At 31.7% G+C, this 27,877-nt stretch overlaps 1 protein-coding gene and 1 long non-coding RNA gene across 14 annotated transcripts in view; one reads left to right on the top strand and one right to left on the bottom strand.

Annotated features, from left to right (window-relative positions):
* The window catches only part of Pcdh9 (protocadherin 9), a 918,070-nt gene that overhangs the window by 283,024 nt on the left and 607,169 nt on the right, over window positions 1-27,877 (top strand). The gene's annotated exons all lie outside the window — the stretch shown is intronic.
* The window catches only part of LOC147823485 (uncharacterized), a 32,144-nt gene continuing 4,431 nt past the window's right edge, over window positions 165-27,877 (bottom strand). The window contains exons 2-3 of the long non-coding RNA XR_015443695.1: window positions 5,498-5,593; window positions 165-3,900 (exon numbers count right to left, since the gene is read on the bottom strand). This is a non-coding gene — a long non-coding RNA (uncharacterized LOC147823485). The remainder of the gene's footprint in view (window positions 3,901-5,497; window positions 5,594-27,877) is intronic.

Genomic DNA, 27,877 nt, shown 5'->3' with positions numbered 1-27,877 from the left:
ATTCACAGATGCTCTACTTTTAACTTTTTTTCCTCAAAATAAAGTATTATTAATCTTCCGGGGATGTTGGTTCAGTGTATGCCTGTAATCATAGCACTCTGAGAGGCTGAGGCTGGAAGATGGAAAGTTCGAGCCCAGACTGAGCAACTTAGCATGACCCTGACTCTCTAAATTAAAAAAATAATAATGATAAAAAGGCTTGAGATGTAGCTCAGTGAGAAGGCCCTTGGTTCAATCTCCAGTACCTGAAAACAATCATAAACGTGGCAACATTTTGTGCTGATTCCTGCCTCCACAGACAAGATGTGACAGACAAGATATGATGTAGGTTACAAAGTAGAAAGAACAGCTCTTAAATCTGTGACCTTCAATTTAATACTTTACATTTCTTTGGCTTCATGCTATGCTTACTCTCTAAGCTAACCATTTCACTCTGTTGTGAAGAGAAGTTCATTTTGCATGAGATAAATCCGAAAAATAGGACACAAGAAACAGAAACTCAGCCTAGAGCACCTGTGACAGCCTGGGTACTTTCACGTATTTGGAACAAACCATTAGACTGTGCTAACTTTTTAAACATGTTTGGGAGGCTGTCCAATAATACTCATGTGGGGAATATCAGCTTGAATAATTAGAACAGCATTGCTGTTGATGAGGGACTTTGGACCTCACTCCATAAATACAGAGAAGCAGGATTTGTATCAGTTACTGCCTGAGGTGCCTTGCACAATACATTGTGCTTTTGCTGGAGAAGAGTTTATACCCTACCGTGCGCTGTCAGCACCCTGCTAGTTCATGAAGGAGAAACTAGACTGTGCATAAGCACATGAGATGTTCATCCCTACAGATGTAAGTGAAGTTGCAGCAAAATTCAGAGAAACAATTTACAGACTTGAGTTGCCTGGCCTTTTGTAAAGCCAGCTTGCTTAATTTACCACAGATGCTCACCTCTACTTCAGTAAAATCATCTCTACTAACAGAAGAAAATTGCAACACACCCCATGTTTATTTTATAGGAAGTGGATTAACATACAAATTCACCTTCGCCTTTGAAATTTTCTTTTAAACAGCTAGATCCCTGCAGGCATTTAGAAGATAAAAAGTGTATCTACATATAAAAAGGAATTGGGAAATTAAGCTTGTTTTCAGGACCCTATAACCTCCAAATTACCCTCTGTTTAAACAAACGCTCTAGAAATTTCAATGAGGCCCATGTAGCTAGCACCAGGAATGATGTCCTCTTTCCTTGGGAGACCTATCTTTGGTGCTTAGACATCCTACTCAGTGAGTACAGACTCTGTAAGGAAGCAACGGCATGGGAGGGGCAGGGGGAGAATGTTTTTTTGCTCAGACTACTCCTTTTTGTTCTCTTCCTTCCAGTTCACACTTCCAGCATTTAAAGTAATCAGACAGGTTGATTATACATTGAAAATCAGTTTTTAATGGCAATTTCATTTGTAACTTCTGCTTAATTCTCATTTAATATTAGAATTCCAATTATGTCATTATCCACTCTTTCTGATATGGCTCAGAGAAGTGCATTCCCTTTGCCTTATCTTCCAGACACCTTTCATTCCCAGGTACTCTGAGACACTTTTCTTCTTTGTATACTTCTATTGTTTTCTATTTATAAACTTTATTTGCATACCTTTCACCATCATCATTAGCGAATATTATATATTTCTCATGGACTGAAAAGTGAGAAAAGAAAGGAATAAATGAATACTTTAACCCAAATCCTTCATTGTTATGAACTATTTCTTAATCTTTTTGTGTGTGATACTGGACTAGAGGTTTTGTTAAGTTGGTTAAGTGTTCATTGTCCCCACCCACTGCAGCTTTACAGGGCAAGAGGGAAGACATTTCACCTGGTAAACATTTAGAAAAATAAATTAAACGATAAAATTCAATATTTTCCTTGCTTAGAAGCCAAGAGTTAAGTGTATCTGATAGAAAATTCACATTCAACCAGCTGTCCTTAGTGAAGAGAAAAAATAGATACACAAAGGGAAAACCTGTCCAATGCCATATGACAGATGGATAGATAGCTTTGTGGAAGCAGAGCTGTTTGTTGTTAAGTAGTCAATTTTAAGCAATTCATGTGGTTTTTTATCATTTTTAAAAGTCCGCATAGGGGCTGGGGATTTATCTCAGTGGTTCCGACGCCTGCCTCGCAAGCGCAAGGTCCGAAGTTAAATCCCCGGTACCAAAAAAAAAAAAAAGTCCACATGATCACCTGTTTTGAATGTTTATTTGCCTTGTCAGGGTGCTGGCAGGGCCAACTTCATATATTTTTAGCAGAGTATGTTCTATGTAGAGATGCCTATGGTTACCTGTTTTATTTTTTCAATTCCCCTGCTTAAGATTATTAAGCATTATGAGGAAAGTGTTTTCTTTAGTAAATAAAAAACTATGTTCAAGGACTATGTATAAGAGACAGCAATTATTTCCTAGAATAAAAGCTAATATTTTTACTTAATAATATTAAAAGTTAAAACTATTAGACGAATACCCATTATAGACAACCTGCATAACCTATGTAATCCTTGATATTTTACGTAAGTTATATCAAATCCTTAAAAGATTTCTGCACGATATCATTTAACAATAGTGATATTGCAGATGAGGAAATTAATATTTCTAAAGGCTGAATTAATCTCACAGCTGGTGAATGACAGAATCTGGATTCAAGTCTATGGCCATATCACCCTGAACACTCCTGAACTTGTCTGATCTCAGAGCAGTGCAGCGTCTGGCCTGCTTAGTATTTGAATGGGAGAATTTGGATTCAAATCTTCCTTCTGGCCTTACTCCATTGCTGTATGAAACTTAAGATACAGGAAACAAAACCACCAGCTTCTGGGGGAATGTTTTAAATTAAATTAGAGGATATACAACTAAGTTTTAGCTATGGTTGAATCTCATTTTGCTTTACTATCATTATTTTTGTCACTATACACTTCTTCAAATTTATTATTTACAAAGGTCCTTTGATAGGCAGTATTATTTTCCATTTAATGTGATAATCTTGTTTAGTGAGAAAACTAACTTCCCCATAGTCATTTTTAAAAGTGAGTATGTTGGTAAGGAATATAGGTCTTGAAGTCCAAAAACATTTCTATCTGCTGTCTTCTTGTTCAAAGTTGCTTAAACAGCATTGTAATTCTGAGTTTAAAAACATTTCTGTGTTTTGCATTTCCTTTTTTTTTTTTTTTTTGCTTTCATATATACTCATTTACTTAGAACTGATTCAAGGTAAAATTGTTAAATACAGAAGTTCTTATTCTCAGGTCTTCTCTTTCCTGTCAATATCCCTTTCTTCTTTATCTTGTTTCTCTACTTATTTTTGTTTTTAAATCTCTATTCTATTTCTTGTTTCCTTCCAGCTAGTCAGCTAAAACGATAGTTGATAAAAGATTAAGGCTCCGCAACTCCCAGCAGTATTTACATTTTAATGGGGGTCTCTTACTGATCAAAAAAGCCTCCAAGATGCAGAGGAATGAATTCTAAAGGTAACAGGCGGGAAGATATTTTTAGATAGGAGCATCTGGCTTGCCCCTCTAATCAGATCCCATAAGCTGCCTACTCCATTTATTTGTAAGACCTTGGCTTTGCTGTTTACAGTGAGAAGGTTCGCTGTAATTGCACATGCTTTTCAAAGGTTTAAATCCTATTTTAGAGATGGTGTGACACTGGTACCTCAATGTTTATTGTCTCTCCTAATTCCACATTTTTGATGACTGCATCAAATTCTGAAGTGCTTTTTAACAATGATGTAAGTCCTTGAACAAAATGAAAATCTGTTGTTTTAGCATATTTGGGAGAGAATAATTCAGCTGTCACAGGATGAGAGACTTGTCTGGAAATGCCATCTTTCCTTCACTGTGTTGTGATGCACACCTAAAAGGGAAATACCATTTTGGGTAAATGCTAGAGCTCTCTTAGGAAGAAAAAATAGAATGCATAATAAATTGCCCAAGAAGCTTGTTCTTTTTTTTTTTTTGATTCACCTGCAGAATACTCCCTTTAAAGTATATTAAGCCAAGCTACTTCGCCTACTTGTTTTATCAACTGAGAGAACTGAAAAGATTAAAAGAAAGTTTATTCCTGAAGCATTGATTTAGTATATATGCTAGGTTAAACTGGGTGTTCTCACATAGTAATTTTCTATGCAAAAATAGACACCCTACTGGGTAGTTTCAAGCCTAAAATGCTGAATAATTTTCCAAAGGTTTAGTAATTAAATGTGATGATAATGCAGCAATAAAATGAAAAAAACAGAGAAGGTGTTCAAACATGTTCTCGGAGTGAAGAGAGATGAGAAATATCCTGAAGAGTTTGATCACTTTCATTTGATCAGTTAATTAGTATCCTGGTATTAGACTGCTGAGTATGACATTATTTTTCAACATAAAGCTAACATTTCCTATTCATTTTAATGTTTGTATAAAATTCTCTAAGCATTTACCTATTTCCTGCTTTTTATTAATTTTTCCAAATATTCTGAGGATGCTTTTTTATGTTGGAGTTTATTTTTAGAGATAAGAATTTTAGTGTCAAATTTTTTAGTTTTTAATCCTGCACCGCTATACATATTCAAGAAATTAGCCAAAAAAGACACACTCACACACACACACACACACACACACACACATAGTCTAAATATAAATTCTACATATATATATAATTCTACGTATATATATATATATATATATTCTAAATATAAATTCTGCATTCCCACTTACATCCCAACCACAGACATAAATAATTGTAAGTAGTTTAAAACAAGTAGAATACCTCACAGCAACTGAAATTTTTGGAAAATCTTTAAATGTTGTTTTTGTTTGCTGGTTAATCATTTATTACTAGCAGTCATTTAAATTTCTACTCTATCCTAGGAACTATACTGGTGTGAACTGCATCTATTTTTGAAGTCCAAATAAATATTAACATTTATAGAGTCTTGTGTCTCTGGATAACTTGCTAGTATTTCCAGATATATAGGGAACCAATTTATGTCAACATCATCATTGCTTTCTGCCTCATACAACACCAATTTTTGAAAGTTTCTTTGACAACTGCCCTCACAAACTGCACCTGTTATGTAAGTCTTGACAATTCTACTTCTGTGTCATCTTTCACATCAGGTTTTACTAGTTTTAAATTTCTCTGCCATAGTCTATTTTCCCCTAGTTATGTAGTTCCAATAACTATTTGATTTTTTTCCCCTTCATCCAGTGCTTTCTGTTCAATCCATCCAAATCACTGAAGATAGATTCACCTTGTTACAAAGCACCTCTAAAACTATGTCAGCCTTTATTTAACCTTACTGCTTCCCATATAAAGCATGAGCTCATCAGCCTGGGCATGCATAATCCTGTATACTTTCATCCCCAAGCTACCTTTCTAATCTTATCCCAAATATCTCCCTTAAATATTCCTACCAAAGTGAATGAGTTAGTCATTTATCAGAAAACAAAAATAACAAATTTTCTACCTCTGGAAAGGTATTCATGCTGTTTCAGTCTCTGTAATTCAATCCTCAAATTCATTGAAATCCTTCTTCACAAATTGTTTCCATCCACACTCCCACCTGTCCAACATAAACAAAAATAAGAGATAACAAAATGTCATTCTTTAAACTCTGGTGCTCTGTCTTTACTTTTTTCCTGGTAATTACACTTTGCTTGTACTGCAGTAACCTGTACGTGATATAACACTCATATGAAGAGGTACTTTTTCTTTTTTGGAGCAAAAGCGTGATGATAATCAGCATAAGGCGTGACCTTTATTCATTTTTGGTATAATGGTCATTCTTTTTTCAGTAAAATTTATACTAAAAGCTTAGTAAATCTGACTCTTGCTTTCCTCATTTCCAATATGATGATAATAATTTGTTATCAGTACTGTCTTCACAGCTAAGTAAGATAACAGTATATGAAAGTATGGTAGCATAGGTGTGTTTATTCCACCTCTCATTTTGGAGTGTACAAAATGGGTATGTACAGGATGAAAATTTTGAAAGTTATCTGACCCTGAATATTTCAACCACTATATACTTTCTTGCTGCAATGCGACTACCTGCCTGCAAAGAGATACTTCTTGGAGGAACAAACTTGCAATTGAACACACTTTAATTCTATGCAGTAAATTAAGTCTAGTATATATTACTTTACTAACATTTTAGCTCTTTATGCTAATGCATGACTTCTAAATTCAATTTGTCTTTATTTTAAAATTAAGATGGTGAGCTATATCAAGGAAGAAAGATTCACAACAAAAGCACAGTATACTTATTGAGCATATATTTTGTAAAAGAAATATATTGGGCTTCCCTTTGTAGAAAAGTATTTTTGGAGATTCTCTTGAAAGATTCATATTGACTATATTTTATCCCCTTTGGGCTATGACAATCCCATAAGAATTTTCACTTGTAGAAAGGTCCAAAATAAAAGTTATTTTTTCCATAGGATACATAAAAACTTTATAGCTTTGAGAAACATAATCACTCATGAATTCTCTGGTTTCCACAAGCTCTTATAATATAGGATTACGTATTTATAGCAACTTGTTATGTTCCTTTTAAAGCCAGTATTTCTATTAAATATTTAATACCATGGCACATATCCTTTTAATGGGTATTGTGAATGGCATTTTGGAAAATATTCTAAAAGTAACAAATTGCACTGTACTGAATTAAAAATTGGATTTAATAAGTAATTATTAGTGTAAAATTCTGGTATTCTTTGTTTTTCATATGCTTTTAATATGATTTAATTATATTGGCCCTCCATGTACATTTTTTGAAAAATATTTCTTAAATAATATTTCTACTGAACATGTACAAATTGTATATGTAATATACATTACAAGTAATGAGATATTTAAAGACATAGAAGATTTTGCATAGATTTTTGTGCAATATACACAATTTTATACAAGGAGCTTCAAAGTCTATAGATTTTTAGAATTTATACAATCCCTGCAAATACCAAGGATTATTTCCATCTATTTAGCTTTGCTCATCGCTGTAATAATAATCGGCTTCTTAGAATTTTATATGTTTATATTATAACTTGATCTCTAATTTTCTATATGTTTAAAAATTAAAGGAGTAGTTGTGTTCATACAAAAAGATTTACAAAAAAAAAGACAGCATTTATTGAACATATATTTTGTGCAAGAAATATAGTGGCTCACTTGGTAAAGGTTAGTGTAGTATTGAGCTGCTCTTAATTATCGCTAATAATATCATATACCTTAGACATACTCTCTTAGTAAATTGCTTAATAATTTTCAAAGTGATTTAATAGTTGTTATTTTATTGGTTTCTCAGAGTACCCCTGAGATATAGGCACAGAATTATTATTATTATTATTATTATTATTATCATCTGCAAATGAAAAGAATGAGTTTCTGAATTTTCAAGAGATAAGACTCAGGGCAGTGCAGTTTGTTCAACTGAAATCAGTTTTTTTAGCTGTGCAAGTTACATGTTTACCTGTCTCAAGCAAACTTTTTGATTCATGATGATACCATTCAAAACAATGTATCTATACTTTCATTTTCTTTCTCTTTGTATGCACATATATCAAGTGGTTGACGTTTGTTCATATTTCTAGTAGATAGATAGATACATACATATACATATACATATACATATACATATACATATACATGGCTTTAGGAGGTATGAGCAAAAGTTTAGGGAACACTGCTGCTGAGTGCCATCCAAGAGAACAGACAGGTTCTGAAAAATAGCGTGTATACTCTTCTACTTTATTCATCAGATCTGGCACTATGCAACTTCTGGCTCTTCCCCAAAGTCAAAATAACTATGAAAGGTAAATGATATGAATTGATTCAGAATATCAAAACAGCCATGACAGAAAAACTAAAGACATTCATGAAAGAGGACTTCCAGAATTTCTTCAGAAAATGACAATAATATCGGGATAAGTGTGTTCAAAACAAAGTGAAATATTTTTAGAAAGATTAGTGACAGTTTTTTTCACTGTAACAAATTTTTAAAACATTCACCTGTGGTTCTGGTCACTCATCATAAATTTAACCATAACAATCATGGTTTATAAACCTGTTAATAGCAATGCTGGATTCCACTTGCTATAATTTTCTTTATAATATTTGAATTTATTGTCATGAGGGATTTATTGGGTTTTGGTTGTTTTGCCTTTTTTCTAGTTTTATCATAAAATGAATGCTGACTTCATAGAATAAGAAATATCCTTTCCTATTCTCCTTATTAAGTATATTCCTTAAAATTGCATAAGGCAGTTGATTAAATATATATATTACATTTTATATATAATATATATTACATTTTATATGATAATTTAATATTAACATTCTGGTGAATTTTTTTTTGACACTTTAATTCCTGGAATTTTTTTTCTTGTTCCACATGTTTGAGGGTTTTATATATCTAAAAAAAATGGATTAATTCACTTATTCATCAAGGAACCAAAGAGTGGTTAATTTTTTGCTGTTTCTTCTGCTAATTCATTTCCTTTTTCCCAATATATTCCATTTTCTTCTGTTTTTACTAACTTTGCTTTTCTCTCCAATTATTTCATGAAAAAATTGTTTTCCTTAAATGTTGAGAACTCTTTAAATTCCTAACAAGGATTCTATATTACAAATGTCTCTTAAAAGTACTGATCTGAGGTACTCCATACATTTCAATAAGTTGTGTTTTCATTCAGTTCATATTAATTTTTAATTTTCCATTTTGTTTCTTTGATACATGGGCTATATTAAAATGTCGCACATAGCTTATTAATATTTGAAGATTTTCTAGAGATCTTCCTGTTATTATTCTCTCATTTAATCCATGGTGAATAGAGAACATAATTTGTGTGTTAATTTTTTATTTTAAGAATTATTTTATGATTCAGAGAATGGTTTGTCTTTGTATATGTATCAGATGTATTAAAAAAGAAGGTAATGTACTACTTAAGATCAATTACATTGACTTGATTTGTGTTGAAGTCTATATCCATAGTGAATTTCATTTTACTTTTAATTCTATAATTTTTTACTCCACGTTGTTTGAAGTTCTGTTATTTTGATGTATAAATGTCATCTTTTATTCCTGACAATATTTCTTGTACTGAAGTCTACTTTGTGTGCTATTATTATACACAATCTAGCTTTCTTTATAATAATTTAATAGCTATATATTTTCTAACTTTTCACTTTTTAGCTCTGTATTTTTATACTTAAAGTACATATCTTGTAAGCAGTGTATTAATTATGTATTGCTTTTTATTGGTTTTGGAAATTTATACCTTTTTTGAGAGGTATTGATACTATTTATATCTAACGTGTTTACAACAATAAGTTTAAATATATTATCGTGCCTTTTGTGTCTATTTGTTCAATCTCTTATTCATCCCCCCCCCCTTTTTTTTTGGAACCGGGGATCGAACTGGGGACTTTGGGCTTGCAAGGCAAGTGCTGGAACCATTGAGCTAAATCTCCTACCCCTTTTTCCTTTTTTAATGTCATTTTATATTGATTATTTCAGTATTAACTTTAACACTTCATTTTGTTATTTTTATTGGTTGATTTAGAATTTACTCAATACATCTGTGATTTATTACCTTATATCTCTCAATAACACTGTACCCATTCACATATGGTATAGAAAATTTTAAAATAGTATACTCTATCATAAACATTCTAAAATTAATTTTATCTTCAGGAAACATTAAAAGTTAAGTTTAATTTTATTTTAAATTTGAGTGGAGTGAATTCACTGGAAATTAAAGCATAACCTCTATAAATTTTCCCTTTAAATATATGAACTATGAATAAAATTTTTCTCATAATTTGGTCAGTTTTCCATAAGAGCTTCAGAATCCTAAATAATAAAGAAAATCCATGTGAAAGCATCTGAAAGTAATCAAACCTTGTAAAGACACAAAAGAAGATTTCCAGAATTTCTTCAAATGTGACAAGAATAATGGGATAAGTGTGTTCAAAGCAAAGGGGAGTACTTTGAAAGGGAATAATAGCAACATATTTTTTCTGTAATATTTTTATTTAATCCTACACATATTTTTGATCATCCCTTGTATTCTGAAATTTGAGAAAACATTTTTTAAACATTCTGTTTTTTGGGTTTTTTTTTGTCACCTCAAATTGCTCTCTATCAACATAGACAAAACTTACTGGTTCCCTGAAAGATTTACTGACACATGGGATAATGTTTCTGAACAATAACATATTTTAGTGCTGAGATGATTGTGACTAGAAATTCAGCAGGCAAAATGACTTTTCTGTCATGATGTGTTTTAGAATAGGTGTAAACAAACTATTGTATGAGTGGTTTTAAATTGAACAAGATTTTAGTGAAATAAAAACTTAAAGGCCCTGAAAATCTGGTTAGAATTAAAAGGAAAAAAAGGAATAACACATTTGTATAGAAAGCATTTAAATTTTAAATACACTGAAATGTTGGTAAAATTGTATGCATTTCCCTGTCCAGTTTAGCTTTCGTATAAGCACACTTCTTCTTCATTTCTACCAAGTAAGTATTGTACTTTGTCTGAAAATAAAAAACAATCAATTTTCAAATCCAAGGAATGCCATGAAAAATCTTCTTAGGGAATGACTGAAAAGTTGTAAAGAACTTACACATCAAATAGAAAAGTATTGTAAAACAATGCATATTAACTCCCTCATTTCCAATCATGCTGCTTCATAGCTATAAAAATAAATATTATCTGGCTATGTGGCTACATTTTTTTTCTAAGTACTTTTATTGGTACATTTTAGGTATACAATTCATTTACATTTATCATTGGGTGTTTGTACCTGTACATGATGCATCTTGGTTCTTATTTTATCCCCATTACCTGTGTGCCCTTCACCCCCTCCACCCTTCCCTATTTACACAGACAGCATTTCCCTTGCTTTTTTTTTTTTGTATCAGAGTTTTTCCTTTCTCTCCTTTCCTGTCCCCTTCCCCTCCCTTCACCCCTTCGTCTTTGGACCTTTTCCTATTTCAAATTATCAATTATTCATTTTAATCATTTTAACCTTTGTTTACGCTATTAGTTTCTCACACTACTGAAAGTATTCTGTATTTACACATGTGTGTCCTATTTATTTCACTTAAGAGTATGGCCTCTACATGCATTCATTTAGATATAAATGACTCTAGTTTTTCATTCTGTATGACTGAGTACTACTCCATTTTATAACAAAACCACATCTTCTTTATCCAGTTTCCAAATGATGTGCACTTGGGCTGCTTCCAACCTTTAGCTATTAAAAACTGTGACCCTATGAACATAGCACATAAATTACTGTGGTATGATTCTTCTAATTCTTTTGGGAAGATACCCAGCAGGGTAATACTTGGCCCAAATGGGACCTCTAGTCCTAGCTCTTTGAGGTAACTCCATAATGACTTCCACAGTGGTTGCACCAGTCTGCACTACAACCAGCAATGGAGAAGGGTTCCTTTTTCCCCACAACCCCACCAGCATTTGTTATTAGTTGATTTCTTGATAGCAGCCATTCTTTCTGGGGTGAGGCGGAATCTCAGTGTTGTTTTCATCTGCATCTCTCCAATGACCAGTGATGTTGAACATTTTTTAATATATTTGTTTGCTGTTTTTACTTCTTTGTCTGAGAAATGTCTGTTCATTTCAGATGCTCATTTTTGAATTGGGTCTTTGAATTTGGGGGTCTGATTTTTTTTCAATTCTTTATATAGTCTAGATAGTAGTCCTTTGTCTGAGGTACAGCTGCTAAAAAATTTTTCCCACGTAGGTTTTCTCTTAGCTCTGTTGGTGGTTTCTCTTGCAGTGCAGAAGCTTTTGAATAAGATGAGATCCCAGTTGTTGATTCTTTCTGCTAGTTCCCGTGCTACTGAGGTTTTGTTCATGAAGTCTTTTCCTATGCCAATGTCTTCAAGAGTTCTACCTAACTTATCTCCCAGCAAGTTTAGTGTTTTGGTTTTAATATTTAGATCTTTAATCCACTTCAATCTTAGTTTAGTGCATGGTGATACATATGGGTCTAGTTTTAATCTTTGGCAGGTTGAAATCCAGTTTTCTAACACCATTATTAAATAGGCTATCTTTCCTCCAATGATGGTGGTTGGCTCCTTTGTTAAAGGTGACGTGACTGAGTATGTCTGGAATTGCTTCTGCATCTTCTAATCTATTCCACTGATCCTCAGGTCTGTTCTTTTGTCAGTACCACACTGTTTTTTATTACAGTAGCTTTGTAGTATAGTTTCAAGTTGAGGATTGTGATACCCCCAGCCATGTCTCTGTTGCTTAGAATTCCTTTAGCTATTCTAGGTCTCTTCTGTTTCCAAATTAATTTTTGAATTGTTTTCTCTAGTTCTGTGAAGTACATTGTTGGAATTTCAATCAGTATTGGATTGAATCTGTATAGTAGTTTTGGAAGGCACTATATTGGTTCTTCCTACCCAGGAACAAGGGATGTCTTTCCATTTTCTTATATCCTACCCAATCTCCTTCAGAGTGCTGTAGTTTTCAGTGTAGAGGTCTTTTGCTTCTTTTGTTAGATTGATTGCAAATATTTCATATTTTGGATGCTATTGTAAAAGGAATTGTTTCCCTAAATTCTCTCTCAGTGAATCTGTTATTTGTGTACAAGAAGGCTATCTGTACATTAAGATTGTATAGTCTTCCAATAACCATTTTATTTATAGTGGTAACTTAACAGTGTCCCAGTTCCAATTTATTTAGATATAAATACTTTAAATCATCCTCATTTTCCTTAGGAACTAATTATGTCAGTAAAAATTATCCTATGAGTTTTTCCTTTATTTATATTAATATGGCCAGAACACACAGGCAGTTGAATTAATAATCAAATATTTATTTAAAAAATAATGTTTGAACAGTTCATTATATAGTGATTATCATTTTCTTTTGTTTTCTAAAGTTATAGAGCACAAAGTACTGTAAGTAAAGTTTCAATTACTCACTCAAATTTTTTTTAAAAAAGCAAAAACATTGTATTCAAATGCAGAAAAATCCATTATCTTACAGTGACCAACTTATCACATGCTCTTGGATGAATAAATCTTTCCTTTTAAAATAAATATCCTGTTACTATATTTTAATGTAAAGAAATACATTGATAATTCTAAATTAAATTGAATACTAAATGCAAGTTTTATAATTCTATTGGCACTATCTTACCTGTGATAGTTGTACACATGCAAGTCAAGTGCAATTGATTTGCATAAATGATATTTGTATTTAGATGGAGACATCCAAAATACAAATATTACTCAAGAAAAGTATAAATGATTGTTAATTTAACAAAAAGAGGTACTTGGCCTTTTCCAACTCTTCCAGTGATGATATTCATGGTGATGGGCTTAAGGTGAAAGAGAAAAGTGGAACAAGTGAAAATTAAAAGCAAATCAGTTTCCAGTCTCTTTGCTTTAAAAGCTAATTTCAATAACAGTGGTTCCTACATAAAGCTAGCAACATTACAAACTCTAACCAATCATTTCATGTAAAGATTGCTTTTCGATTTCTGGCTGGTGCAGATGTTTCCTGGATCTGCTAAAGTTTATTTCTTGTACCTGAATTCAGTAATGATATTCAATTGAAAAAGAGCCAATATACAAATTTCCTAGGAGGACAAGTACCACAGCTAAATTAATGGATTATTGAATCTTGTAAACATTATGATGTTCTAATTCTCTGGGATTTTTAGTAACAAAACGCTATTTTGGTTTACTGTGTTCAGTGAAATATTTTTTTAAAATCTCAACTTTGTAAGTACGATAATTGTAGCTACAAAAGCCCTCCACACACTCTCCTTTTTTATTCTTCCTAATGGTAGTTGTGCCTGTGGTACTTGAGAGCCTCTAGCCTACCCATCAGTTGTCTTTGAGAGGTAAATCTGGGATAATTTTGTTTGGAAGACTTAAAAATCTTACATTTACTGAGGTTGGTAAAATTTAAGTTGAAGCTCACAGAATATGCCATACTTTTAGAGTACTAGAAAATACACTATTCTGAGATTTGCCCTATCTAAAAAATTATTAATTTATATATTTATTTAACATGAATTTCTTATATACACTATATAAATATAACACACAGTAAACACAAGGGAGTAAACTAGCATTACAGTTTCTGCTTTCATGGGCTTAAAGAGAAGTTGAGAAGATAGTAACAAGAATACAGAAATAAATACATATTCAAGTAATGATACATACCATGCTGGAAAAGGAGATTGATCCTAATTTTCCATTTTACACACAACTTCAGATAACTGTTTATAGTATACTGTTTAGTCATACATTTCTGATATGAAATTTTCCAGGAAGCTAAAGTGTCTGAAATTTGAATAACTTTACTGGAGCTGAAATCTTCATCTATACAAGAGAATAAAACTAAGTCTATGGGGTTCCTATGATTATCAGATAGAATAATGTATGTAAAACAGATAGCCACATGTGTGATAAAATTCTAAAAAGTTTGAGACAGTAGTATTTATTATGTAGATCTGACAAAAAGGTAGATGGTAAAACTTAAAAAAAAAGTATATTAAGAACCATGATGACCATCACAAATAACTGTATACTTTTCTTACCGGTTGAGAAAAAAAATTACATGCTCTGAATGGCAACTGTTTGTGCTAATCTTTCCGAATTACATATCAGACATGGTATGAAATGGCATTCCCGTATATTGTGTAGGGTTTTCCGTCCTTGATGCATTAGTGACATATGTCAAACAATTGTAAAAAAGTCGTAGATTGCCTTTAGGAGAATAAATATTATTCCCATTTTACAGGTTAGTATTATTAAAGTCTGGGATGGTTAAGAAACATAACTAATATATCATTACCTTCTTCTGTCTCTCTCTCCTCTCTCTTGCTACCTTTCTTCTTTTCTTTTTTCTTTCATGGTGCTGAGAATTGAACTTAGGGCCTTGCACATATAAATTAAGAGTTCTACAACTGAGTTACACTCCCAGCTGTATCATAGTTGTTTATCAGTAAAACACTCCAATTCAAACTCATGTACAGTATCCTTAAATCCAAAGACTTTGCTGCTGCTATTATTTTATCCTTAATATATCTTTCTCACATATTTAGTAACCAGTTAATAAAAGAACCAGATAATGAATCAGGCCACTTATGTCTATGTAGATAGATGCAAGAAGCAATTGTCTTACTTTATTTTAACCTATCATTGATATCTGTCAATATTTCTTTTGAATTTTAGTTTGTCACCCATTATGATAGTATAAATGTCTTAAGGTTCTTTCAGAAATTTAGTTAAATATACCTTTAAAGAAGTGAATGTTCTTTTAAAATAGTTCTGAAGTAATTGCTTAAAAAATCCATGAAAGATTGAATTTTTGCAAGCAAAATATTAAACATAAAGCAAACCAATAAAAAAATGAGTCTCAGAAAAATACAATCAATAGTAACATCAGATTGGGAAATGGTAGTGATGGAATGTCTGGACCCCTGGTGTCAGGCTATGACAAGTAAAATTTCTAAAAATTATTCAAAATAAAGTTGCTTTAATTTGCTAATACTCCTATTTCAAAGTATAAACTGCATAAACTATGTAGGTAAAAACAGGTATCATTTAAACTACAAGAAATGTATATCCATAATTGATTTTAGAAAATAAAATGTCTCATAATCAGTATTTCTTTAACTGACTTTGAGAACATTAATACCATTTTATTATAATTTAACATTTATTTTTAGTATAATTTTTTTTCATTTTTCTCTTGAGGTCTACATTATAATCAAAGCAATTAACTTCAAATTGAACATGTATTATGAAATAATGAGGTACAATAAAATGTTCTTTTCATTATTTCACTGGAGTTAACAGAAATTTTTCACCTGAATAGAGCATATTTATTTATTTTATTTTATTTGTGGAATTTGTCATTATATTTTTTTTCCATAAAGTAAATGAGTTTATTGGTGTAAAAAATAGGGAAGCACAGAGAATGTTGAATTAAAATTAAACCAATTTAAAATTACTTTGCCTCCTTTAAAAAATAAATTTTAAAAATGAATGAATTAGTGAAATCGATAATACAAACATGAAAATTTGAACGAAATTATCAAAAGAAAATTATTTCATCATAAAATATTTACTAACATTTCTTTACCATGCAATTATTCTTCTTTTTTCTTTATCTGCTTTTCCTCGTATCCCTTACAGTGTGATTATATTTTTTATACATAGAATAGATTGATGAAGGTCATTATACAGTACGCAGCTTAGTGAAATCATTGTAATGCTATAATTACCTAGTCATTCTACTAAGTCAATGTCAAGTTGAGTTCTGGGCTACACATACGTGGAGTTATATTCTCTAGCTCAGTAACAAGGAGGCAGAGGCCAGGCAGAAAGCAGGTGCCTCAGGTGGTTTTTCTTCTTTTTCTCAACAGAATTTGTATTTACATGAATTCTGAAATATTAAATTTTTAATACTTTTTCCTAATGTAATTACATGTAAGTGGATCTTGGTCTTCTTCTCTTAGCTAATCTAGAAATCAGTGTTTCTTTTGCCCCAGTTATTTCGGCCTAGCTTATGTTTTTATAAAATTAGTAAATTCTAAATGTTTCATATAAAAACAAATGTCATGTTTTGAGCTGTTTAATTAGAGTGGAGGCAAATTAATACATGTTTTCTAAACAGTGTTTACAAAATCTAAGACACTTTATGAGATTCTGAGATTTGATTGATGACATTTTTCCTGTCTTGTTTTCCTGATATTCGAATTGCTGAAGATCTAAACAGGTAACTGAATATTTTCCTTAACAGGAAACAACTGAAAATATCTCTTGTCCAGGTAAAGCACCTTCATAAATCTAATCTATGAACCAATGAGGGTATTCTTACCCCGTAATTTAGAAACTGGGGCCTAATAAATGTAATTTATTATAGTAGCAATAACAATTCTTGAAATATTTTTCTAAGAGTGTGCCAAATTTGGTTATTTTATATGGATTATGAAAAAAACATCAACTACAATGTGATAATATACACCACTGACTAGTCATCCTGTTAGCATCTTGTCACTCCCTGTTGAGTTTTACAACACATTTATTTACCTTATTTGCCTGAGAAATTGAGAAATTTTCTCTAAACAATTCTTTAATACACCCTTCAATATGCTGAAAATATACTCACATTATTGATAAAAGACATTTTAGATCACAGATTATTAGTAAAAACAGCCTTTATAAAAAAGGGCAATTTCTTTTTGACCAATGTTCAGATATAATAAGAAATCTCACACATATCTCAGGATACATAACATAGAACTTACCAAGTCAAAATATTGTTTGAAATTACTGTAAATTTGAATAATTTTTATTTTTCTGAGTGATAGTGTATAAAGTCCAATATTTCTAAAACCTTGTTGTGTCTAACTATGCTTCTTATATAGGTCAAAGAATCTTTCCTAGTGATTTAATACATTTAATATTTTAGCTATATATTAACACATTACACCTTATATGTATATTTCTATATTAATGTAAACCTAGATTAACTATTTAACAACTGATTATTGTCTAAATTTTTTCAAATTATTGACTATTCAAGAAATGTATTGTAGACATATTTTTCCTCATTTGTACCATTTTCATTTTACTATTTTCTGAATTTGCAATATGTAACTTAAAACCTGTATCTTAAAATGTGTAATTTAAAAAAGGCTCATAAGTTCACATATATAATGTACATTATAATATTATAATTATAATATATGCACAATAAATATGTCTATAATAATGTATATAATGTATATATGTACATTTGAACCTAGAATGTAAGTTTTTCCCTAAATTTTTCAAAATAAGTGATGTAGCTTGTGTTTTCATGAGGAGGAATTAATAGAATATTTAATTATACTATGCTACTCCAAAAAGTATTTCTCTGGAAAGATTTTTCTTTTAAATTTATTTCTCCATTTTGGGGTTTTGTGTTGCTGATGTGGCCTTTGAATATTCATTTGATTTGACAGTTATAGCAGAAATCACTTTGAAACCAAAGAATTATGAAGGAGCTCAAAATTTCATGGCTTAAAAATGATTTAGGACTGAATGCAACTGAAAGGATGCTTTTCGCTGACTTTGATATAGAGGAAGAAACTTAGATGAAGAAATGCTAAGTGAATTTACTTTAATATTAAATACCTAGCAAGTGGCAGAGCCAAGATTTTTACTCAAGACTTCTGCATCTTATGAATCAAAAGTGCTCTGGTACTCTTTCAAGAGAGATCATTAATTATTCTGTAAGGTATCTAGAAAGACACATTCTACAATTCCCTGACTGTTGTGAATATCAGATAGTAACATTTGTGTCCATTAGAAGAGTGATTTCTCCCTCACTAATCTCCCATGTACCTCATTCCTAGTAAAAATGAAAATTTAATTTCAGCTAAGGGAAGCAGACACATACTCATTTTTAGTCACTACAACTGTAAATTCTTTCAGACACTTTTTGATATAATCAAATATTTAGTGGAAAAGGCACATTGGTAAGCATATTTTGTCTCTTCTGGAAAATCTTCAGAAGAACTGAGGTTATTAACAGCATTAACCAGTGCATGATTAATTGGACAGAATCGATGGTTGATGGTATTGGATATTATGGACTTGACAAAGGAAATTTCTCCATTCTCTGGAGAATGTCATGTGACATGTCTGGCACTCCCTCTTGCTAAGAGTTCTGGAAAAAAATGCCTTAGAAATCCAATGACTGATAACATTTTTTATCTTTGATTTCCTTTGTGTATTTGTGTGTATATGTGTGTGATTTCCACTTTTTTAAACATCTGAATTTTAAAGTAAAATTAAATGATCTACATTATTCCTCATCCTTCACATTTCCTGTATAGTGTATACACTGTAAATAAAGGACAGACCTTCTTACTGACCATAAGATACATTTTTTTTTCTGAAGACTCTACCAATATATTTTTCAAATCACTGAGTAGGGCCCCTTGATTAGGACTATTTGGTTAGGTTAGTTTTATTCTTAATACTTTTTCAGGTATACCTCATATATTGAAACACTGGTTTTACATTTTTACTTTTTACTACACATGGTTAGCTCATCTTTGAATATTACATTAACAAAGGAGAGAGACAAAGTAGCATTTATTAATGAAATTGCACTCATGAATAAAAATATATAACATTTTATTCATAAATAATGCAATACTTACAAAGCTCTAAACTGATCCCCTTTGTTGAAGTAAATAAGATGGCAATTGTAGTTCAGTGAGCTACAGTCAAAATTGGAAAACATTAGTTGATGTGGACAGAAAAGATAGGTTTTCCTTTTGAAAATTTTAAAACCCTGAGCACATTCAGTGTGCACTGACACTTAATGAATTCTTCAAGTTATTTCCTGCACATCCAATTTTTATGAGAACTTTAAAAGGCTTCTAGTAGACAGTTTAATCACATTTCCTCTTACCACTTGTATGCGTGCTTCTTATATGGAGGTCATTGTCATAAAAGAAAACTTACTTGGTTTCTCTCTATGCCTTTTCATTTTTGTGTTTGAGAGGAGAGACAGGAGATATGGGAGATTTAAAAGTACAAAAAAGCAGATTGTATCTATACTATTATTCCATTCCATTGCTTGTCCATTGTCTTACATTTTTTTTCAAATGTGAGCTGTCTTTAATATATACAAAACACAAATTTGTATGTCTCTAGATTTAGCTCCACCTTCTTACCTGCCTTCTAATCATGACCATTAATAAATGAATGGTAGGGTCCAGGATTTAGCTCAGTGGTTCTGGAGCCGGCCTTGCCAGCGCAAGGTTCTGAGTTCAATCCCTGGCACCAAAAAATTAAAAAAAATTATAAAATTTTTAAAAATTTTAAAAATAATAAATAAATAAATGGCAATAAGACAACTGTTCATAAACTCTACAATATATATGTAATCGATAAAGATCTTGCAAAAATGATCTGGCAAAATTTTCATGCTCAGAGTTTTTTAATAGCTTATATACCAGGTATCCTGTGTTTATAGATTAAAGGCTTTTCAGAATGCAATTTGAACTCTGAAGGAGAAAACCAAGCAATATTCTCCCCAGGTCTTATTTTCCACCTGTAAATAATCTTTAGTTGAAGATTCAGCTGTTGCTAACAGGATATAGGAAAGTATTAGATCCAAACTACTCTGCTAAGACTACATTTTAGAACAGGAGCAATGGAGGAAATAATTTTTGGTCATTTTGTGAAAACTACTCAACATGATCTTTAGAGTTACCAAATCATGTAATATTTCTGAATGATTGTAGCCTTGGAACGAGAGCAGAATACTAAATAACACTACCTATCGATAAAACAAAAAGTCCATGTAAGAGTACATTGGTTTTGGGCCGGGGATTTAGCTCAGTGGTGCTAGCCCCTGCCTTGCAAGTACAAGGTCCTGAGTTCAATCCCCAGTACCAAAAAGAAAAAAAAAAAAGGGTACATCGGTTTGAGATAGTACTCTCAAAGTCTGTACTGAAGAACATAATTCAGAAAAAGGAATACAATTCACCTCATATACTTTTTTATGCTGAATAGTGATTATAGGGATTATATGGACATTCAGAAAGGAGAAAATATATGTTACCATATGAATGTGTGTCTGTGTGTGCAAATTTTTATGATATTGAACAAAATTCAAACTACAAAAATTTAAACAAAAATTTTTAAATTTTCACATAAAAACTAAAAATACGCTAAATTAGTCATTTAGTTTAATAGTAAAGTTGATTTATGAAGTTATAAATCACCTAAACATGAAATAATAGCACAACAAAATAAAGAAATTAACAACCTTTTTTTTAAAGAGCACAGTAAGGGTCGGGGATTTAGCTCAGTGGTTTTGCCATCTGCTGCACAACCACAAGGACCCGAGTTCGATCCCTGGTACCCAAAATATAATAATAATAATAAAAAATGAAGAGCACAATAATTTATTCTGTGAAAGTTAGCTACTTTTGATATCAGAAATTTCTAAATTTTTGTGTATAATTTTAAAATAGAAAAAGAAAGCAATCTTCTTTAGTTAAGATATAGCCTACTTTAAGGTAAACATAGCTAAATGGCATATTTATGTCCTATGGTTGGTTTATTCTGTACCAAAATTATTCTCCATATAAAAATATATATTTTTAGCACAGAAGCTGCTTCAGCCTTTGTTTTTGTTAATTGTATCAATCATGACTGTAAAACTGTAGTTCCACTTCACCCTGATACATAAACTTCACCAACTGTGGAAAAATGAAACCAATTCTTTCCTTGTTGTATGTGGCTCAGTCTATTCTGACTGTTGCAACAAAATACCTTAGATTGGGAACATGTAAATTTACTTCTCACAAGTAAGGCCTGTGAAGTCCAAGGCCAAGGTATCAGCAATATCAGGCAAGGGCCTACTTTCTGTTCAGAGACAGCGATTTCCTGCTACGTCTTCATGGAGAGCAAAAAGAGCTTCCTTGGGCTTCCTTTAGGAAGGCTTTCTTCCCTTTACTGGGAGCTCTGCCCTTATGATTAGCAACCTCTTCAGGGCCCCCTTATTATTACTGCATGGAAGTTAGTTTTCCACACATGCATTTTTGGGAAGCACAAACATTCAGACTACAGCAATACGGTTTTAGAAGATTTCTTCTGTATTTTTCTGGGCTTCCATTTCCATATTGAAAAAAAAGTGAGGATACTTACTTGGTGGCTCATGGCTGTAATCTCAGCACTCTCAGAAGCAGAGGCAGGAAGATAAATGTTAAATCAAGCTCACGCCCACTCGGGGCAATTTAGTGAGATCCTATGTTAAAATAGTGCTGGAGCTGGACCTCAGTGCAGAGGCTCTGAGTTCAACTCACAGTACTGCAAAATTAAAAAAGTGTAAAAATAGGAATAATATTAGCCATCTTATGTATTGTGAAGCATGAATTCTCGAACACAAGAGTCAGACAGAATAGAGTATCTGAACCTTGTGCTAAATACAAGGTATTGTTTTTTACCATTTTTATCATCATCATCATCATCATCATCATCATCATTATCTTCATCACAACTCTATCACATTATTAAAATAGAAGTCAGGACATTTGCCTTTAAACTGGAGAAATCTCAGATTCCTTTCCTCCCTAGTATTATTTTAAAGATGAGAAAATTAATAACTCTAAACCTGACCTGTCAAGACCACATAGCAAGCACTGTATGCAGTGAACTGGGAAGGAATCCGGGCTCAGAACTTCCAGTCTGGTATTTTTTCCATGTTATTAGGCTTGGAAAGAATAAATATTATATACGTGTTCTTTCATAACTCTCACATATCCTTACAGTGCTTGTGACAGGGGAGCAATCAGGGGGATATAAATTCAAATAAGACCTCAGATTAATGAACTGTATCTCATCAATAATGATCACTGTGGCTTCTTATTTTAGTTTCTAACAAAGGTGCATTCACTACGTCTAGTGTACTGAATGTTTTCCACTAAAATTCATATGTTCATATGTGATTGTACTTAGGGGTAGAGTATTTAGTAAGGAAATAATATTAAAACAAGGTCATTTGAGTGGGTAATTTAATATGACTGCTATTCTTAATAAAAAGAGGACATTAAGATATAAATGTGTTTGAAGGGAAGATCATGGAGGGTGGGAGGGAGCCATCAATAAACCAGGGAAAGACACCTCTGAAGAAACCAATTTTGTCAGCACCTGGGTCCCAGAGTTTAAAGCCTCCATACTTCTGAGAAAAATTTCTGTTGAAGCCAATCATTCTGTGATACTTGGTCATAGCAGTTTTAGGAAACTACACTGGAAACTAGTCACTCTTTTAAAACTTCATTTACATGGCGATATTCACAGGTGAGATTCAAACATAGTCATTTCAACTTCAGTGGAAACATGAACACTATGTTCCCAATTGAAGACTTTATTATTTTCCCTGGAAACATGACTATCTGGAAATGAAGGAAAACAGTCATGCTTGAAAATCCTCAGTAGCAAACCATGCTGTTATTCTAACACATTTTCTTAGTCTACTTCTCTAAAACTTCCTGTACCTTTCTGTGAAGTTTTCTTACAAAACATTATAGGTTATGTTTTATTGATTATGTGCCTCTAATTCCAAAAAGAATGTAAGGTCATATGAAATAGGGAGTTTACCCCCAAACATTTAGCACAACAAATTCTTTGTGCAGCACACAAAATATGGCAAATGCTTGTGGTATTACCCTGAAATCTCTTCATAATGTTGATCTGAGCACCTATGCTATGTAACTGACTATCTCGTTGTTAAAAAAAGTCTTATGACATGATCGTTTAAATACTTTGATAATTAAAATTCCTTGGTTGGTCTCCAAGGGAGACTTCCTCATGCCAATATTATTATAGTGAAATTCTAGAATGGTAATCTAGGTTCTTGGTTGTAGACATCATTCTGCTACCTACAGCTAATTAACATAGCAATACAAATCTTAATCCATGAAGCTTAGAAGTAGAAAATCCAATTAAGGTGATGTGATATTAATTATAAGAATATAAGAAGATTGGACTGAGAACCTAGTGACAACAGTATCAATATGAAGTATTTGTGAGTGGGATGAGTGGTCGGTGAAATGTTGTTCACACAAGGCAGCATAGCTTCAATTACTACAATTCTGTTGGGATTTGGGGGCATTATTTCAAATACCTTTTAACTTCTAAAGAGGGAAATGACCACATAATTTTTTTTTCTCTCTCTCTCTCTCCTCTCTCTCAATGCTTTCTTTTTTTTTTCTTCTTTTTGCAGACACTACACACCAGATCAGCAGGGGAAAAGGGGGATTGTATTCTGGGGAAATTAGTTAAAGAACACCTGCTCCCTTCACTGCTCAGATAGGGCATGGATGCCAATGGCAATATTAAGTGAAATGAGAAGACTAGTTTTCTGTTTGTGCTTATTATTTTGGTTAGTGGCATTTATCTGGGAAAATATAGTTTGAAAAACAAAATAATCTTTGGAAACATAATAACATAATGCAGGTATTACTTTTGTCATTGCTATTTTATTCAGATGATTATGTGTAGATAATAAATAAATGAAACCCTGCAATGAATGAATTATGATTAAATTACCATATCCAGAGGCAAAGATTCATTTTATGAAGTATCAGAGAAAATTGCTAGAAAAGTATTTTATGTTATTATCTATTTATTTTATTACATGTTATTGTATTATAATACAGTTGTATGTTATAAATGTTTTGATAAAGGAATATAAATAATTTAAAAAGCAAACAAATATGCTACTAACAAAAGAGGCATTGCATAGGCAAAAAGATTAAAGAGAGAATGTATAAAATCAATTTAACAAGGTTAAACAGAGGATCAACATATAACAACTGAAGATTACATAAATGTATTAAACTTAAATTCAGAAAAGTACAGAAAATGGAATTAAGACCTTTGTACTGAAACAAAAACATTTAGATTCTAGTATCAATTAAATCACATCTATGCACTGTGATTCTTCAGAGTAGGACATTTAAAAAGAATACATACAGAATCCTTAAAATATTAACTGAATATATTTCAGGGAAAACATTCTATGATATATATGTCATAAATGTAGTACAGACACAAATATAAATGAATGCTTTTAAGATTCTGATCATGGGAAAATTAGTTATTTTTACCTTCAAAAGCCATTTGATTTTTTAAAAAGAATATTTTAAAATCATACTTTGAACTCTCTGAATGAACAATCATCTATCATTAAGACACTAGTTCATAGTTCATTTAAAAGTATTTAAGAATAAAATATTCAAAGATGAACTGAGTTGGCAGAGAATAGATGTAAATTTCATTTTTAAGCTATGCATGCCTTTTGGTTTTTGATTTATTGTTTTCCTATTTCAAATTGAAAATTTCAGATCATTTGCTGAGATATTTAATGCTATTTTTATAATGATCATGTATGTATCTATGCCATTCATTTATATATTTATGCTACTTTACGAGTCCTGAAAAGTACTAAAAGATTATGCTTTGTATTCCAGCATGCTCATTTACCCTGTGGGATGCTGCCTCCCACTAATCCAAATCCTATGAACTGAGATAATAATATAACTATACTAGCCAACTTGAAATTCTAAACATTCTCACTCAGATATCTGTAGGTATTTCTATTTTTCTTCACCTCTGTATATTTGATGTATGTATGCTTATGTCTGTATTCTTTTTTCCACATAAATATTAATAGTATACATAATTTTTATAATATTTTTGAGACAGATTATATACATTTCTACGTTACATTTTGACTTTTTTAGTACATGATAAAATTTCCTGTACGTAGTATTTAAATGAAGAGTTTCCCTACTACATCTGAATACAGATAGAATCTTATTTAAAGTTCCATTACTCAGCACATAAAATTTCCCACCTGTATTCAAGCCTAACTCAAAAAGTGAGTTAATTGAGAATATATACAAAGTGGATACATATGGTTTTACATTTTTATTTCACACAAAGCATGCTGAACTGTGTAAATTTTTTTGTACCAGGGATTGAACTCAGGACCTCGAGCTTGTGAGAAAGGTGAGGTACCACTGAGCTAAATCCCTGGCCTTTAACTGTGCAACATTTGAAAACAATAACACAGTAGGGAGAACAGTTTGAAATTTTACTATATTCAAGATGGTACTTCTCTCTGTATTTGAGGATGCTAAAGATAAGATATAACTATATCTCAGAATATAACATTAGCAATTTGATTTGATACAAGCTAAGAAGACTGTCTTACAAATTACAAAACAAGTTTTTTGTTTCTTTTTCTTTTTCTTTGTTTTTCTTTGTTTTTTTTGTTTTACAGTACCTGGCATCAAACTCAGTATCTTGCACCTGTGAGGCAGGCATATTGCCACTGAGCTAAATCCCTGCCCCACAAAAGAAGTTTTAAATGATTCACTTTCTATGAGAAACAGAAGCCTAGTGACTTACCTACAGACTAGTGGCCCAAATGGAGCTCTCACTGAGAGAAATTTAAAGAATTTTAAAAGGTAATACAGGTTAAAAATTAATATTGAATAAGGGAATGAGTAGGCAGTATTCAGATATGCGAAGGATAAAACAAAATTTAACAAGGGCCATTTCCATTGTTAGGCAGAGAGGATTTCATTATTCTTTTAACATTGCTTTCTTTTCTTGGCTCTTGTGATTCCTAAGTAACTCTGCACCAATATAACTTTGTCTTTTGGGAGTCTGATTTCAGATTGGAAGCCCACTGCTAGGAATAGTTAACGTAGGAAAACCTTATGTCTTTAAGCATTTTTGGAATAAAAAATTATTTTTGATATGCCATAACATATTAAACATCAAATGGATATTTCCATCAAAAAGGCTACAGTTAGTAAAATGAAAGAATGATTGAGCTACAGTAATAAATTGTAATTGATTCCTAGAAACTATTACACCCTCTTCAGTGAAGCAGTAGTAGAACAGTACAGCTGCCAGCACTTGGGCCTAGTAACCATACAACAGAATTCGCATTTGAGATTTTGAATAAACAACCTTTGTGACACTAAACAAGTTATTTAATTACCCCATATTCAATATTCTTTTCTATTAAAATGAGCATGTAGATTGCATGCATTCTATAGTGTGATAAAATTTTAAAATATATATATATTATATATATATATATACACACACACTATAACTATTTCTGGCACATAGTAATCCATGTTTCCTATGATTATATACTTTTTATTTTTACCTGGGGATTAAAATAGTCTTAATCGTACAGTACTACATGTTAATTGTCTTAGTCAAGATAAAGTAGATGAAATCTTTATTATTCAACTTAAAAATAAAAATGCTTGAATATAAAAATTTCAGAAAGATCTCTGTTTTGAAACAAAGTCTACATATAATTGTGTATATAACTAAAAGTTATGCTGTGCTTTTCTCATTTCACTTATTCCGTACAGAAGCATTTGTTACATATAATTAGCTATCAAATGTATGCCAATTATACAATTGCTTATGTGTATTAGCCAGGTGTAGCATAGCTTACAAATTCTGTGAATCTGAAGAAATCACATAAATTATGCCTTTTTCCTATTTTTGGAAAGTTGGCATATGATTATTTGATTATCTACTTTCCAGGTATTAAATTTTTAAATTTGTTTATTTCTTTTAGTTACCTGCGTTGAAAAATGTTAGCTATGTTTCTAATTTGAACATCAATAGATTCATCTCTTTCATACTCTAGTGATACATGAATATTATGTATGATACAAGAAAGTTGTAAAGAATAAACAATATAATATTTCCCGGACAATATAACATTTTAAAAACATTAAAAGATTAAACCAATCAATGAATTCAGAAAGCAGGACTACTATTGCAATAATAGTTACTCTTGGTAGCAATATACTTTTCCAAGGAACAATGGAAGGGAGATGAATTCTGATAGGCTCTATTACAGGAAGAAAAGTAAACTATAAAAGTAAGAAGAAATGGCCTTCCCATGTCAAATACAAAGTGGCAAATTAAAACTATGCCATAGTAGTAACAGGAAGAGATTGCATTATAAATTATCATATCAATGATGAACAGCTGCATTCAGATCTTTCCCAGCATGCGGCAGTGATAATGTTTGTCTAATAACAAAGTTATTCTAGCCAAAAGCCCAGGGAGGATACAAGTATAAGGAAGTTCTGGGTGAATTGCTGGGTTGATATGGTATCTCCTGCTACCTTCCTGCTGCACATTTCCTGTAAAAGCATGAAAATGAAAGATAGAAAATACCTATTAGCACTCCTTGAGTCAGAGATCCTGAATATCCAGAAGCAATTC

This window comes from Heterocephalus glaber, unplaced genomic scaffold, assembly GCF_053883595.1.
Source record: "Heterocephalus glaber isolate CG9 unplaced genomic scaffold, H.glaber_assembly_v1.0 deba00001577, whole genome shotgun sequence".
Classification (NCBI taxonomy): Eukaryota; Metazoa; Chordata; class Mammalia; order Rodentia; family Bathyergidae; genus Heterocephalus; species Heterocephalus glaber.
Note: the sequence above shows the minus strand (reverse complement) of the source record. Positions and strands in the feature narration are given on the sequence as shown.